The following is a 15809-nucleotide window of genomic DNA, read 5'->3' on the forward strand; positions in this document are numbered from 1 at the left end:
AGTGAGGAAAAAGTTTGTTTTGTTTAACGACACCACTAGAACACATTGATTTATTAATCAACGGCTATTGGATGTCAAACATTTGGTAATTCTTAAGTAGAGTCTCAGAAAGGAAACTTGGCACCTTTTTCCATTAGTAGGAAGAGATCTTTTATATGCACCATCCCAGACAACATAACACATACCAAAACATTTTGATAAAAGTCATGGTGCACTGGTTGGAACAAGAAATAGCCCAATGGGCCCACCGACGGGGACCGATCCCATACCAACCGCGCATCAGGTGAGCGCTTTACCACTGGCCTACATTCTGCCTCCTGCAATGACAGATGCTAACAAAACAAATGTTATGTGAATAGCCCATGATGATCACATCTCATGCAAAAGAAAGAAGGAAATGTTTTATTTAACGACGCACTAACACATTTTATTGATGGTTATATGGTGTCAGACATGTGGTTAAGGACCACACTGATATTGAGAGGGGAAATCCACTGTCACCACTTCACGGGCTACTCTTTTCGATTAGCAGCAAGGGTTCTTTTATATGCACCATCCCACACAGGGTAGTACATACCACAGTCTTTGAAATACCAGTTGTGGTGCAGTGGCTGGAACAAGAGATAGCTCAATGGACCCACCGACAGACCAACCACGCATCAGGTGAGTGCTTTACCACTGGGCTACATTCCGCCCCCTGCAATGACAGATGCTACGTGACAATCCATGATGATCACATCTCAGACAAGTCCTGCCACTGGTTAGAAAGGGGAAAAACAAAGGATTTATCAACTAAGCAGGGGATCAATCCTATGACAGATGGAAAAAAGTCTGAGTATCACAGAGCATGATCAATCTTGTTATACTTATCACACCTCAGACAAGAGTCCTACCAGCGAGTTTCATCCCATCCCTACACTGAATGTAACACAAACCTTGAGAACAATGGTGGGGCTGTTTGGTTTGATTGCTCCACAGTGACACAAGGAGGTGAGACACTTGGCCGCGGCTATCTGCATCTCTGATGTCTTGTCGCGAGCCAGCAGACGAACCAGAAGTTTGGGGATCGACTCCCCGTTGTAGGTAGCTGAAATATTAACTACAAGAGTGTGTACGTGCAAAATGTAAATCAGTAATGTATAAATACACAGTAGTATAATACATGATATATTCCCCGTTGTAGGTGGCGGAAATATTAACTACAAGAGTGTGTACATGCAGAATGTAAATCAGTAATGTATAAATACACAGTGGTACAATACACGATATATTCCCCGTTGTAGGTAGTGGAAACATTAACTACAAGAGTGTGTACATGCAGAATGTAAATCAGTAATGTATAAATACACAGTGGTACAATACACGATATATTCCCCGTTGTAGGTAGTGGAAACATTAACTACAAGAGTGTGTACATGCAGAATGTAAATCAGTAATGTATAAATACACAGTGGTACAATACACGATATATTCCCCGTTGTAGGTAGTGGAAACATTAACTACAAGAGTGTGTACATGCAGAATGTAAATCAGTAATGTATAAATACAGTGGTATAATACACGATATATTCCCCGTTGTAGGTAGTGGAAACATTAACTACAAGAGTGTGTACATGCAGAATGTAAATCAGTAATGTATAAATACACAGTGGTACAATACACGATATATTCCCCGTTGTAGGTAGTGGAAACATTAACTACAAGAGTGTGTACATGCAGAATGTAAATCAGTAATGTATAAATACACAGTGGTACAATACACGATATATTCCCCGTTGTAGGTAGTGGAAACATTAACTACAAGAGTGTGTACATGCAGAATGTAAATCAGTAATGTATAAATACAGTGGTATAATACACGATATATTCCCAGGGCTCGACGTGGGGGTGTTTTGGCTACTGATTTCTCACTCGGGCTACCAGATATCTAAAACTGGTAGTCCCCCGGGCTACTCAACTTTTTTGCACATCCAGATACTCTGCAGTAAACAAGACTCTTAAACACCTAAAAAAAAACCCCACCTAAAACAACATGTTTAAATAAAAAATAAATAAATAGCCCAGTGGACTACCACTGAAAAACGTTAAGTTCAGGGCCTGTATTCCCCATTGTAAGTAGATGAAATATTAACTACAAGAGTGTGTACATGCAGAATGTAAATTAGTAATGTATAAATACACAATGGTATCATACACAGTGGTATAATACATGACATATTCCCCGTTGTAGGTAGCTGAAATATTAACTATAAGAGTGTGTACATGCAGAATGTAAATCAGTAATGTATAAATGCACAATGGTATCATACACAGTGGTATAATACATGACATATTCCCCGTTGTAGGTAGCTGAAATATTAACTATAAGAGTGTGTACATGCAGAATGTAAATCAGTAATGTATAAATACACAGTGGTATAACACACAAAGATATATTCCCTTTCAGGTAGCTGAAATATCAAGTACATGTACAATTGTGTTTGAAAGGAAAACAATATTAACAAGCAGGGTCATTGTGCTACTAACAGCAGTCTCAGAGATTACATGGCTTTAAAATATATACACCGTGTGTTCTTTCCTCTTTAGCTAACATTTACTACCACAAGCCATTTTACATGGCTACTTGTGATTATCATATTTTAACTCTATACCTGTAAGTAGTCTACAACAGTAAACAACAGTCAATTTGGTATTTTGCAACAGGTTTTATAATTCACTGTGTATTGAATTATATTTTACACATACTGTTTCAGCTACATAACACAGGTAATATATCATTGTGTATTATAAATCACTGTGTATTACATCAGAGTATTGATATGTTACTGATTTGCATACATACTTATTAAATAGGCAATGATACACAATGTGCTGGGGTGTTGTTAAACATTCCTTTCTTTTAAAACAGAGAGTAAAGTACCTGTTGAAATTTGTGCTGCAATGTTCTCATTTTCATAACACAGCACAGCAAAACACTTCAGTGTCGGCATCTGAACCTACAAAATAATTTTTTATTTCATTCGGCATGCTTATATTAAGTCATTTCTGATTAGGGGAAGTTATTAATTTTTATACAAGTCACAAATTGTATAAAAGTGTATAGTTCTGCAAGACAATTTCGTACCAACATTGTGACTGGCCAGTTTACGCTGAAGCTCAAAATATATTAGAAATTTGATGAATTTGATAAAAACAAACAAATGTAGTACAAATTCAAGTTTTAGTCAATCCGATTAAAATTAGCTCTACTGGTCTACCAGTAGACCTAACAGCATTGTGTGGACTCCCATGTCCAGGTGACATTTCATCTGTAAATAATAATTTAAATATCGACCAATCATACTTGGCCTTTTATAACTGTTATTTGGGAGCATACAAATTCTAAAATTATCAAGCGAGACTATTTATGCGGCCACCGTACCGTGGACCATACCAATACATACGAACCAGGTTATGCGACTGCTCAACTGCAATATATATATATATATATATCTCCAGGTGTTCAATTTATTTTTTAGAGAACTAAACCAATCTTCAATTTTACATTACACTAGAGCACATTGGTTGTCAAACATGTGGTAATTCTGACACGTAGTCAACAGTGGAAACCCAGTACATTTTTTTCTAATGCAGCAAGGGGTCTATTATATATGCAGTTTCCCACAGACATGAAAGCACATACCATCTTTTATATATGCACTTTCCCACAGACAGGAAAGCACATACCATCTTTTATATATGCACTTTCCCACAGACAGGAAAGCACATTCCATGGCCTATAACCAGTATGTGTGCGTGTGTCAAAAAAAAAAAAAAAAAATATATATATATATATATATATATATTAACGGACAACACAAAATTATATTTTTCTTACTTTAAAGATCTTGAACTCTCAACTTATTATCTTGATTTCGACTTATTATCTCAAGGGAGTGGGATCTAGATGTCGGTAGAGGCTCACCTGAGGTTCTTTAGTTATAGGAATGAATCTCCTCAGTGGATTATTTTGTGAATGTTTTTTTTCCATCCCAACCAGTGTCCCATTACTGATATATCCAAGACCCATCAAAGTGCATATAAAAGATCCCTTGCTGCTACTGGAAACATTATCTCGTGCTATTGATTTATTATATTGAGCGCTCAACATTTTTACCTCTCATCATCAAGTATGTCTATCTTTTGCAATTAACTTTTCGGCTGGGCGTGGACGGGGTTTCGCTGGGTCGGTTGAGTGCTCGCCTTAGGTGATTGCGTCGCATGATCAAACCACCTTGGTGGATCCATTCAACTGATTGGGTTTTTCTTGTTCCAACCAGTGCACGACAAATGGTCAAATGCCGTAGAATTTGTTTTCCTGTCTATGAGAGTGTGCATATAAAAGATTCCTTGCTACTAGTTGAAAAACGTAGCTTATGATTTTGAGCTCTCAACTTATTATCTCAAGCGATTAATGTATTATGTCAAGCGCTCAACATATTAACTCTAGACAACATGCATGTCTTTTTATTTTGCAATTCTCGTTTTTGGCTGTACAGTACTGATGCAGAAGTTCCAAGCTCAAGATAACAAGTCGAGTGCTGGAGATAATAATTCAAGCACTCGAGATAATAAGTCAAGCACTTGAGATAGCAAATCGGGCACTCGTGATAATAAGTCAAAAGTTTAACATAATAAGTTGAGCACTCAGGATAATCAGTCAAACGCTTGAGGTAATGTAAGTCAAGCACTTGAGATAATAAGTCATGCAAGCGATCAAGATAATAAGTTTAGCATTTGAAATAATGTTGAGCGCTTGAAATAATCAGTAATGCGGTCAAGATAGTAAGTCGAGAGCTCAAGATAATAAGCCAGTGTGCATTCAGCATGCGCAGAAAAAACGGTCGATCGATGTTTACTTGTAACTTATAAGTACTTTGATGACATCAAATTACGAAAATATAGATACAAAAATGCACGTTTCCACCCGCAGATAATGATAATGTTGAGATCTCCACTTATTATATTGATATTGTGGGCTGAACATATTATCTTGAGCTTTCAAATTATATTGTTGAAAGCTATACGTATGTCTTGCCAATGTGTACATACCTTCAGTGGCATACAGTCATGATAAAAGGTTGAGAGCGTGACATTATAATCAAACTCTTGAGATAATATGCCGACATTTCAAGATAATAAGTTAAGCACTTGACAAAACAAGTCCAGATTTCGAGATATAAGTTGAAGTTTAGTATTTTCGAAAGTAAGAAAACAAATGTGTGTCCCCTAAATATACCACCATATTATTTATTTTAATGGGTGGTGTTTTTAGATTGTATGAAAAGAAACTTTGAGACCTTTAGAACATTTTTAATTACTGGTGTTTATCATAATGATAGTTATTTTAATACTGTATGGCCGAACGTTCATTTATTAGTATGGCAACGGGATTAAATAATAATCGTAACCATTTTGCATTAAGGTTATATATGCAGTCCTCGGCTGTTATGGTTGTGGCTCATATAGCCGAGCTCCAATTCAATTAGATTGCCATTTAAGCAATAGGCTAACTTGTTGGGACTATTTCAACATTAAAATAACAGGGGTAAAAATGCAGTAATAAACTCTGGATTGTGCACTAGAATAAATAGATTTTATGACTATACTATCAGGTTTTTTTTCTCGTCTTGAAACAAAAGTTCAACATTAAAATTTTATATCACGGCAGTGAAATTAGTTTCTGGCATACTTCATAATTCATCGGAATCATTTCGTATACCCTCGGCATAATTCCGAATGTTTGCAGATTTTTTTTCACGTCACTGGCATGATTCTGCAAGTAAGATTTTGATTGGTCGAATGAAAGGTCAACTGAACATGAGCTCCAACGGGCTGCTGTCAGATCCACATGTAATAGTGAAGCTAATTTCAATAATGGTGGGAGCTAATTTTAATTAGATTGAGTTTTACTTAGCCAAATAGCAAAATGGTGATACATGTACATCAGTTACTTATCAGTGACTTAATATGATCATTTTTTTCATGAAATAATTCAATTGTTTTTGCTCCAGTATACTACCCAAACTGTTCTATGTCAAATAAAAACACAACAACGTTTTACCTTGTATACCTCCAGGGGTCGCGTTAAGATGCGTCCATGCGTATGGTAAGCAGACTTGGATGCCTATACTCATCACCACAAGTGATAATAAAAACGTCCCAGTTTATTTTCAAAAACACATTCCAGACGCATTTTTATTCCATTATTTCATCATCACCACATCCTAAGTGATCTGGATGCAAGGAAACAGACGAGTCTATATTTTGAAAGGTATACAGAACACCCAAAGAGGGAGATAGAGCTTAAAAGCCATTTGATTTGGGAAGGTAGATGGGGCAGCATTTTACAACTTTATTTTTTACTAGCCGTCAGGCATGATGATAGTAGTTATTTATTAGCCCAACATTGACTATCACTAGCCATGGAATTGCATGGGGCTACCATAATCTAGAAGCCCTGACATGTATCTCAATCACTCATCAAATCTTACACAGCAGATTAAGGAAGGAAATGTTTTATTTAACGACGCACTCAACACATTTTATTTTCGGTTATATGGTATCGGATATATGGTTAAGGACCATACAGATATTGAGAGAGGAAATCTGCTGTTGCCACTTCATGGACTACTCTTTTCGGTTAGCAGCAAGGGATCTTTTATATGCACCATCCCACAGACAGGATAGTATACATGTATACCATGGCTTTTGTTACACCAGTTGTGGAGCACTGGCTGGAATGAGAAATAGCCCGATGGGTCCACCGATGGGAATCAATCTTAGATTGATCACGTATCAGGCGAGCGCTGTACCACTCAGCTACGTCCCGCACCCGAACACAGCAGATTAAATTGCAACCACTCATGAGTCTAGTTAAATGAAGGGCAATTAAGGCATTTGGCCTGGTATGCGTATTCAACGATATATAATGCACATTATTGCTTAATATCAACAAGTATAATCGTATAGTTAATTAATAAAACGGTTAAATGTGATGGCTATTATATATAACGGGCGCAGCCATTTTGTACCATTCCAGTGAATACGCTCTCTGGCCAGCTGGTGGTTACGTAATACCTAACGTGTCACTTCAGGAATTAGTCTTCAAACTGAAGAAACAAAACATACCTGATTTTTGCGGGTGCATCGCAATGTTCTGTAACAATATCCATCCCAGTAAGCTAGCAACAAGTATATATTATTTTTCAATACAAAATAAACCACCATTGTCAGAGTGTTGAAATAACTATTATGTTTTGTACATAAATTAACCCACATACTGAAATAATAATCGGAGTTTTTTCTTGGTTAATAGACCTCTTTCACATTCCAATGCGCATGTGCCCGTTGCGGGGTAACTCGTGGACGCAAACCATGAACTCACGTGCGATAACGTAAAAATAGACCTGTGGACAAGTTGGGGGGCATATAGACAATGGGAGGCCACGCAACAGAAATGTGAATACCTCTATGATTAATTATTCTATCAGTAGGGAACCCGAAAATTCTGTCGACATCCAACAAGACTTATTGGAGACATTTGTGAATTATTGCTTATCACGAAAAAAATAAAATATTTGGTTGTTAACGCCCGACAAACCATCAGTTCGGATTTGTACGTAATAAATATCGGATATGGGCTGAAATAATATTGTGTGCGCGCGTATATATATGGAGATATATTTAACATGATTTAAATATTTATAAAGCATTATACAGATAAATACATTCAAGATTCTTGTCGGGATTTCTTTTTACCAAGTTATTTAAAATTTTGTTTGGTATTTGGAATAAAATTAAATGATACATATAAAATTTTAGCTATATGGTATATAAAACATTAGAATCAAGCCCGTAGGAACGATATCAGGAGTTGGGGAAGGGGAGGGAGCACAATCTGTAGAGGGACACAGTCACAGGAGGGCAAAAGCCATATTTTAAACCGGGTTTATAAAAGTGGGGCTATAGTCCCTCCTCCGACTTCTCGGTTGCTGCCAACCTGAGAATGGTATTGTATTGCATATACAGCTATTTAAATTTGAAGCAAGATGCAAGTTTTATTTATAACAGATTAGACTAGCCGACAGCTTGATAATATAGCTACAAACACAGGATGGTCTCTTTATTATAAACTCATGAGGGTTTATTATGCGCAGTCATAAGGTACTTCGTTTGAAGCAAACATATTAAGTACCATGTCAGGCCCGTAGCCGGGGGAGGGGGGGATTGAGAGTTCCGCTCAAATGCAAAAGAAAATCGGATTTTACATATAAAAGTCCTTGTCCCCAAATGTCCAGGATACGTAGCAAGATCGTCTGTCTGAGGTTCCATTTGCTGAAGGTGCGATCCTCCTCAGTGGCCCGTTTCATTATTTCCCGTCCCAACCAATGACCCATCATCATGTATGCTATCCTGTTTGTATGAGAAGTATGCCATGTATCATTTATTATAAATACATTGTTACGACTAAAAACAAGGTTTTTTTGTCATGGCTCTGTGACCAGGCCATTTTACATGCATACCACAACTTAATGCAACTTGTAAACGTATATTTCGCAACAAAAGTTTGTGTATTATTCTCGAGTGTAACCGGCGTCATATCATTGTTTGGCAAGGGGTTATATATATTTATGTGTGTGTGTGTGTGTAAATCTGGGGAACATACAGATATATGTTTACTTCAAACTGATTGTTATGTAAAGAAGAAGATGTCATCTTCTAAATACTTCAAAACAAACAAACACAAACAGCATGTCAACTTTTACTTCTGCGTTTACATGTGACGTCAAACTTTGAGCCGTGTTTACTCGGTTTCTGGTGCTATGCTAAGTTGTAGGTTTTCGCGTGTGACGGCTCATATATGTTTTAAAACTTCATAAATATCAGATAAAATAAAATAAAATAAAATAATAAACAAAATAAGATAAATAAATAAGTAAATAAATACATAAATAAATAATTTGTGGTTAGACATGTAACACTGATTAGTAGTTGTACGACTGTCTTTTTTTAATGAAACGATAAGGGAAAAATAGAGCTGTGATAAAGGTCTATGTGAGTTAGGGGTTTTGTTGGGGGTTTTTAGGGGGTAAGGAAGGCATATTTTATTAAATTTTAAATACTGATACATGTGGAGAATTAAACATAACTGGAAATCCGCGTGAATATTTAACTATAATTCTAATTTATTAAAAGTAGCAAACATATTCCACTAAAGTTAATTTTATTGTATGAATCTTTTAATTTTGCATCGATACCCTTGACAGGCGGCTCCACAGACTTCATCTAAGTTAATGTTTCACTGCTTTTGGTCTTAAACCATTCCGATGTAAACTTTAGTTGACCGTTTTTCACAGCGATTTTAACATCTTACTCGAAATATGTACGTTAGTCGCTAGAGATTCACAGCTCCCACGAAGCTACTCACAACGCTCATGACAACTGTTGATCATGTCCCCCAATTTGTATGCAGCCTCGATACTGTCCAATTCGGCACTCTTCGCGCACATGTGCAATGGGAATGTGAAAGAGGTTTATTGATCTTTTCTTTCCATGGCCTGTACCTGTGGTTCCTGATTGGCAGGTGTATATTTAGATGGTCCCCAGACACTGTCTAGATACACTAAAAAGACGTGCCTCTTTTATTAAGATCACAGGGTACTGTGTGATACCGCACGGATACCCCTCAAAAAGTAATGGACATTATCAGCCGTCCTGCTTTATTACTTAAGTAATTCTGTAAAACCCTTGATTAAGTAAACTTTCCCCATCTAAAATCACAAAACAAGACCAATTATGTTGTCCCAAAGAAAACACTTGGGTATCATGAGTGGTCGTTTTTCCTTGATAGGTGTGGAATGATTGTTGCATCCTGGAAAAATATATATAATTATTTTTATTCCATATATAAAATGACAAAATATTTCTCACATTGCACAAAACTACTCATGAAATTTCATGTGCATGGTACATGTACATCAAAGGTTGTGGAATGCACTGTCCTGCATGTGGTAAAGTGCATATAATGCACTCCTTGCTGCTAATGGAAAAATGTAGCATGTTTCCTCTCAAGACTGAGTCACAATTACCATATGTCTGACATCAAACAGCCAAAGTTAGGTAGGGTAGGGTGCCCTCTGTGTCTATGTAACATTTAAATAGGTCCACCTTGATAATAAGGTTAAATTTGTGCCGGGCATTTTCACATACAGCGCTAATCTAAAACAAAAGATTCTTTCTAGTCTGGTATTAAGTATTGTCAGGGTTTCTGTCAGAGGGTAAAACAGGTAAGGCACCATACCCAAATTTCTTGCAGATTTTATTTTTTTAAGTTAATCTTTTGACACAATTATGATTTTCTTTCTCAGGAAGGCCCCCCATACTGTGACTTGACTGTGGTTGCATTCAGCACACACATTGTAAATATTCAATTCCATAGTGCCATACCTAAACATTTGTTTCTGGCAGAAACACTGATTGTGATCTGAATTTATTTTATTTTTTTAACATCTGTGGATACATTGCAGTGTTCGAGATTAATGGTATCCCGGGGATACCAGAATTTAATTTTGGATACCAGACTTCAATAACCCAGTATCCCGCTGGGATACCATATAATGTTGTTGAGTTTTTTAATCCTGTTTTTTTTATTGCGAATTTCACAATTTCGATTGCGGCGTAGCAATAGATCGGGAACGAGAACAGTGTCGTCCAAGTTTGTTACGATGTTATTTATGAATTTCATTTATAGTCGGTCCCATCATTCTATAAAACAATACTATGTTTCTGTGTAACTTACAAATCAGTCGGCTCAGAAATAAATCATTTGTAGTAAATTCCATAGCATGAAAAAAGGCGTTTTCTGATAGACTTAATATAAGTGGGATACTAAATTCTCAGGTGGGATACCAGATTTTAAAATGTTACTATCCAACTGGGATACTGCTTAAACATTTCAATCTCAAACACTGCATTGAGACTTAATATGATGATACATTTAAGGATTGTCTTATATATAATATATTTAAGAAATGTCTTATATATAATACATTTAAGGACTGTCTTATATATATATATATATATATATATAATACATTTAAGGACTCGTATATAATACATTTAAGGACTGTCTTATATATAATACATTTAAGGACTGTCTTATATAGATAATACATTTAAGGATTGTCTTATATATAATATATTTAAGGACTTTTATATATAATACATTTAAGGACTGTCTTATATATAATATATTTAAAGATTGTCTTATATATAATATATTTAAAGTAATGATTTCCCTAGAAATTAGGCAAGGCATGGTAGACCAAACACTTTTGGGGCATTTTCACCATTTTCACTTAAAAATACCAAAAATTTTAATTAAAATAAACATTAATGTAATTTATATGCTTGCTTTAATAAATGAAAAAAAAGAGTAAAGTTTGTTTTATTTAACGACGCCACTAGAGCACATTGATTTTTTATCTTATCATCAGCTACAGGTATTCTGACACTGGGTTTTTTAGACCACACATGCTACTCTTTTATGACAGGCAGCAAGGGATCTTTTATTTGCGCTTTCCACAAGCAGGATAGCACAAACCATGACCTTTGTTGAACCAGTTATGGACCACTGGTCGCTGCAAGTGGTTTACACCTACCCATTGAGCCTTGCAGAGCACTCCGGGTTCGGAGTCGGTATCTGGATTAAAAATCTCTTGCCTCGACTGGGATCTGAACCCAATACCTACCAACCTGTAGACCGATGGCCTAACCACGACGCCACCGAGGCCGGTTTAATAAATGAATGCAAAAAATATAAAAGACATATTAAGGATCAATCGAATTAAAATTAGCTCCACTATTACATGTGGATCTAACAGCAGCCAGTTGGAGCTCATGTCCACCAATCAAAACCTTACTTGCAGAATCATGCCAGTGATTTGAAAATAATTTGAAAACATTCCGAATTATCCTGAGGGTATACGACATGTTTTATTTTATAAAATAAATAATTTGTTATGTAAAACTGAAGACTGATTTAGTTTTTGTGTTTTTTAATAAATAAATAATGTGTAATGTAAAATTGAAGACTGATAACCTATCCCGTACGTATTGGTATGGTTCGCTGTACTGGGACACTAAAACAGACTCTCCCGATATTTTTAGAATTTGTATACTCCCAAATAACGTTATAAAAGGCGAAGTGTGATTGGTCAATATTTAAATTATTTACAGACGAAATGTTACTTGGACATTGGAGACTACGCAATGTTGTTAGCAATCTGAGTAAAATTAGTTCTACTGGTCTAAATAAGGCATTCGTAATTCACATGAAACATGTCGTATACCCTCAGGATAATTCGGAATGTTTTCAAATTATTTTCAAATCACTGGCATGATTCTGCAAGTAAGGTTTTGATTGGTGGACATGAGCTCCAACTGGCTGTTAGATCCACATGTAATAGTGGAGCTAATTTTAATTAGATTGATTAAGGATTGTCTTATATCTAATATATTTAAGGATTGTCTTGTATATAATATATTTAAGGATTGTCTTATATTTAAAGTGCTGTGCCAGACCATACACTAAAATTTCAAATTCCACAATTAAATGCTTTCTTAATTCATTGCAATAATATTTTACACCGATATGTAAATCAATAATTACGAAAATGCCCCATAAAAGTATTATAACATCACTCCCGTAGAACACTGCCGGAAATGACCGAGTAAAATTCTCGGTAAAAACATTTGCCTGTAAATAGCCATGACGTCACGAAGGGAACACGCTTCACAGAAACCTACCACGAGATGACTTCCAGCGCAAGCAAAAGTGGGACCGACAGCGACTGCCAAGCTCAATGATCATGCGATTCTTCTTTCGATGATGAATAGTGTAGTAATGACGACTGGACTAATATTTGTGCAACACAACAAATAATGCCTTATCAGTTTGAACCTGGAACATCTTCCGACGAACCACCGGCCTGACAGATGACGATGAAAATGGTCGCGGAGACAGCTTACCACTAATTTACAACTTTTATTCTTGTTTTGTTCTTTAGCTTTTCGTGCGAATTATTTTGCTACACTGTTATGTTCTAATACTTGTGATGTAGTAGAAAAGACGATAAATAACTCTTGAATTCTACGAGACAAGTGGACCCGATATCGGTAATTTTAAGAAATAAACAAACACGACTTTTAGTCCCTCCCATCCCTCTATGAAGATGGGGGGTTTTTTGTGAATAATTTCAGTTTAGTTTGACGTAAAAAACCAGAAGTAAAAGTGCTTTGGAAATAACAAAACAATACTATTTTTTGTGTGCAGTTGTGAAAACAGTCTGCTCAGAAATAAATAACTTATAGCACATTCCATAGTATGAAAAAAGGTTTTCTCTGTGGGAAGGTATAGTAAAATTAATTTAATGTATTTATAGTCTGTTTTACAGGGAACGCCTTTTTTCATACTATGGAATTTACAAGTCATTTATTTCTGAGCCGATTGTTTTCTAAGATGCATACAAAATTAGCTTCTTTTTTTCTTCTTTTCTTTTTTTTACAAAAAAACCCTACATTTTTGTAGGATGGGACGGACTAGGCTATAGATACTTACTTGTCTGTACTTTATTGTTTTAATGTTCTCGAACTGTAAAGAAAAATCTCACAAATGAACGAGATGCAAACAACAAATCGGATCTCGATGATTGCACGAACCGTGCATGAGAAAACAAACTGACCGGAGTTGAAAGCATAACGCAATTTGGGACATTGACGATATGCACCCATGGGTCATTTTGGTGTGGATGGCGTCAGTTTGTTGTCATTTGTTTTGTGTCGCAGAAAAATTGTTGGTACAGCATCTTTTTTTAAAAGCCATAACACATGGTATTCCCATATCTCGCTTAAGACGACAAGCCAGTTCGGACGAATCGAAACTAAAGTGTCTGCTGTCGCAACAGTCTCCGGCATTTTCTTCCTGTCCAGTATTTCCACATTGTTTTAATCAAATTCACACACAGCTTTCTCACAGCAACATTACTAGGAAATGCGTGAAGACTAAATTTATCGGCTTTTGTATTGCTACAGCCGCCAACAACACGCTGTTTAACCATAATAAACACAAAAGAAGCAATGAACAATGGCGCTGACTATCGAAAGGAGTTCCCTTCGTGGCGTCACGGATCAAATCTTACGGAAATTCTCGAAACGAATTCAGCTGGTTCTGTTTTTCAGGGGAATATTTTTAAATGAAAAATATACCGGTATATAATTTTTTTACATTTAAAAAAAAAAATTCTAATCATATTAAATAATATCTTGATTGATATAGCTCAATACATCATACATCTGGAACAGCACTTTAAGGATGGTCTTATATATAATATATTTAAGGATTGTTTCTTTTACGTTCATTGCTTAAGTTACATTCTCTGGTTACCATATTATAACATCATGTACAAATGTGAAATACAAGCTCAAATGCACTTTTAAAAAAGTTGTGTGTGTTCGCTATGAACGGATATCGTCAAACGTATACACTTGATTCGTCGCCTGTGCCGCCATAGCTCGGCAAAGCACAAACGACAGCCTGTTGTCAATTTCAGTTAACATGTGCATTTGCTTATTTCAAATTGTAGGGTTCGTCTCAAAAAATTAAAAGAGAAATCTTGTGCTGTACGAAGAATGTTCGGTTGAGGATACGGTACTAGAGTCTTTAGTTAAAACCGGTTTGATCTTGACAACATATTATCGACAGTCATACCTTCCTATTTCAGAATTGATATTGTATAAAGTCTTAATAGAACTTTCAAAGTTTAGTTTGTATACTAGTAACACATTAATCATGTATATACAGTCAAACCCGCTTATTTGCATACCCTCGGTGCTGCTCGATTTTGTGCAATTAACCGGGTTAGTCGATTAACCGATAGAGTACCGACTTTCACTTTGTAACAGCCATCCAACTACAAAGTGGCATGGGAGACAGTCTAGCATAATGCGGTACTTCATACCGGAACTATTACAGTTAACACATGTCACATGCAGTTGGATATATATAAATGTAAAAATATATATCTATTGATATACATATAATTAGCATGACGTTTTTGTTTTAATCCAGAAATCATTTTAAAAAAACAAAAAACCAACAACGTCCGTTTTCTAAAAACACAAACTTTGTGCATTAAAAAAACCCCACTGACCATCCACTAGTGTAAACAAAGTGTATTAGCCATTTAGTTAATGAGATAAACTTGAAACAACAGAACCATCAAAAAGTTCACGTTTCATCGGTGCACGTGTTTACAAAATGACGTCAGTTTCCGGAATTACCGGGCTGTTGATTGACCGAATGCGCCGTACCATAGAATTACGTGAACTTGTATGAATTTGCTGGTATGGTGTTCTTTCCATCCCAAAAGATATGGCAAGCTTTGGTATTATTTGTGATCCCCAAATAATGACTTTGCTATTGTTAAGTAATTAAAGTTAAGCTCGGCTAGTGAGTCGTTATCAGTTCCAGCAGCCTGCATTGCATGCATGACCAGTCTAACACCATTGACTGACCTTCATGGCGCGGTCCGACTGATTGGTGTCTAACAATATAGCAGAAACTTAGGGACGATCCATAAATAACGGTCTTTGTTATGTTTGTTTTTTGACGACCTCCCCCACCAGTCTTTTTTTTTTCGCTACATTTTCCGGGAAGCAAGTGATAAATCGTTTCTTTGGCGTTTTAACAGATATAGCGTACACTGCAT

At 36.0% G+C, this 15809-nt stretch overlaps 1 long non-coding RNA gene across 2 annotated transcripts; it reads right to left on the reverse strand.

Annotated features, from left to right (window-relative positions):
- Positions 1-2333: 2333 nt before the first annotated feature.
- Positions 2334-6643, reverse strand: LOC121387407. Of its 2 annotated transcripts, none has more exons than XR_005959813.1 (3): positions 6104-6643; positions 2921-2996; positions 2334-2349 (listed from the first exon to the last, which is right to left on the reverse strand). It is a non-coding gene; the product is annotated as an uncharacterized LOC121387407 (long non-coding RNA). The 2 variants fall into 2 exon arrangements; XR_005959812.1 differs by having other exon boundaries at positions 2335-2361.
- Between the last annotated feature and the right edge of the window lie 9166 nt (positions 6644-15809).

This window comes from Gigantopelta aegis, chromosome 13 (genome assembly GCF_016097555.1).
Source record: "Gigantopelta aegis isolate Gae_Host chromosome 13, Gae_host_genome, whole genome shotgun sequence".
Taxonomy (NCBI): domain Eukaryota; kingdom Metazoa; phylum Mollusca; class Gastropoda; order Neomphalida; family Peltospiridae; genus Gigantopelta; species Gigantopelta aegis.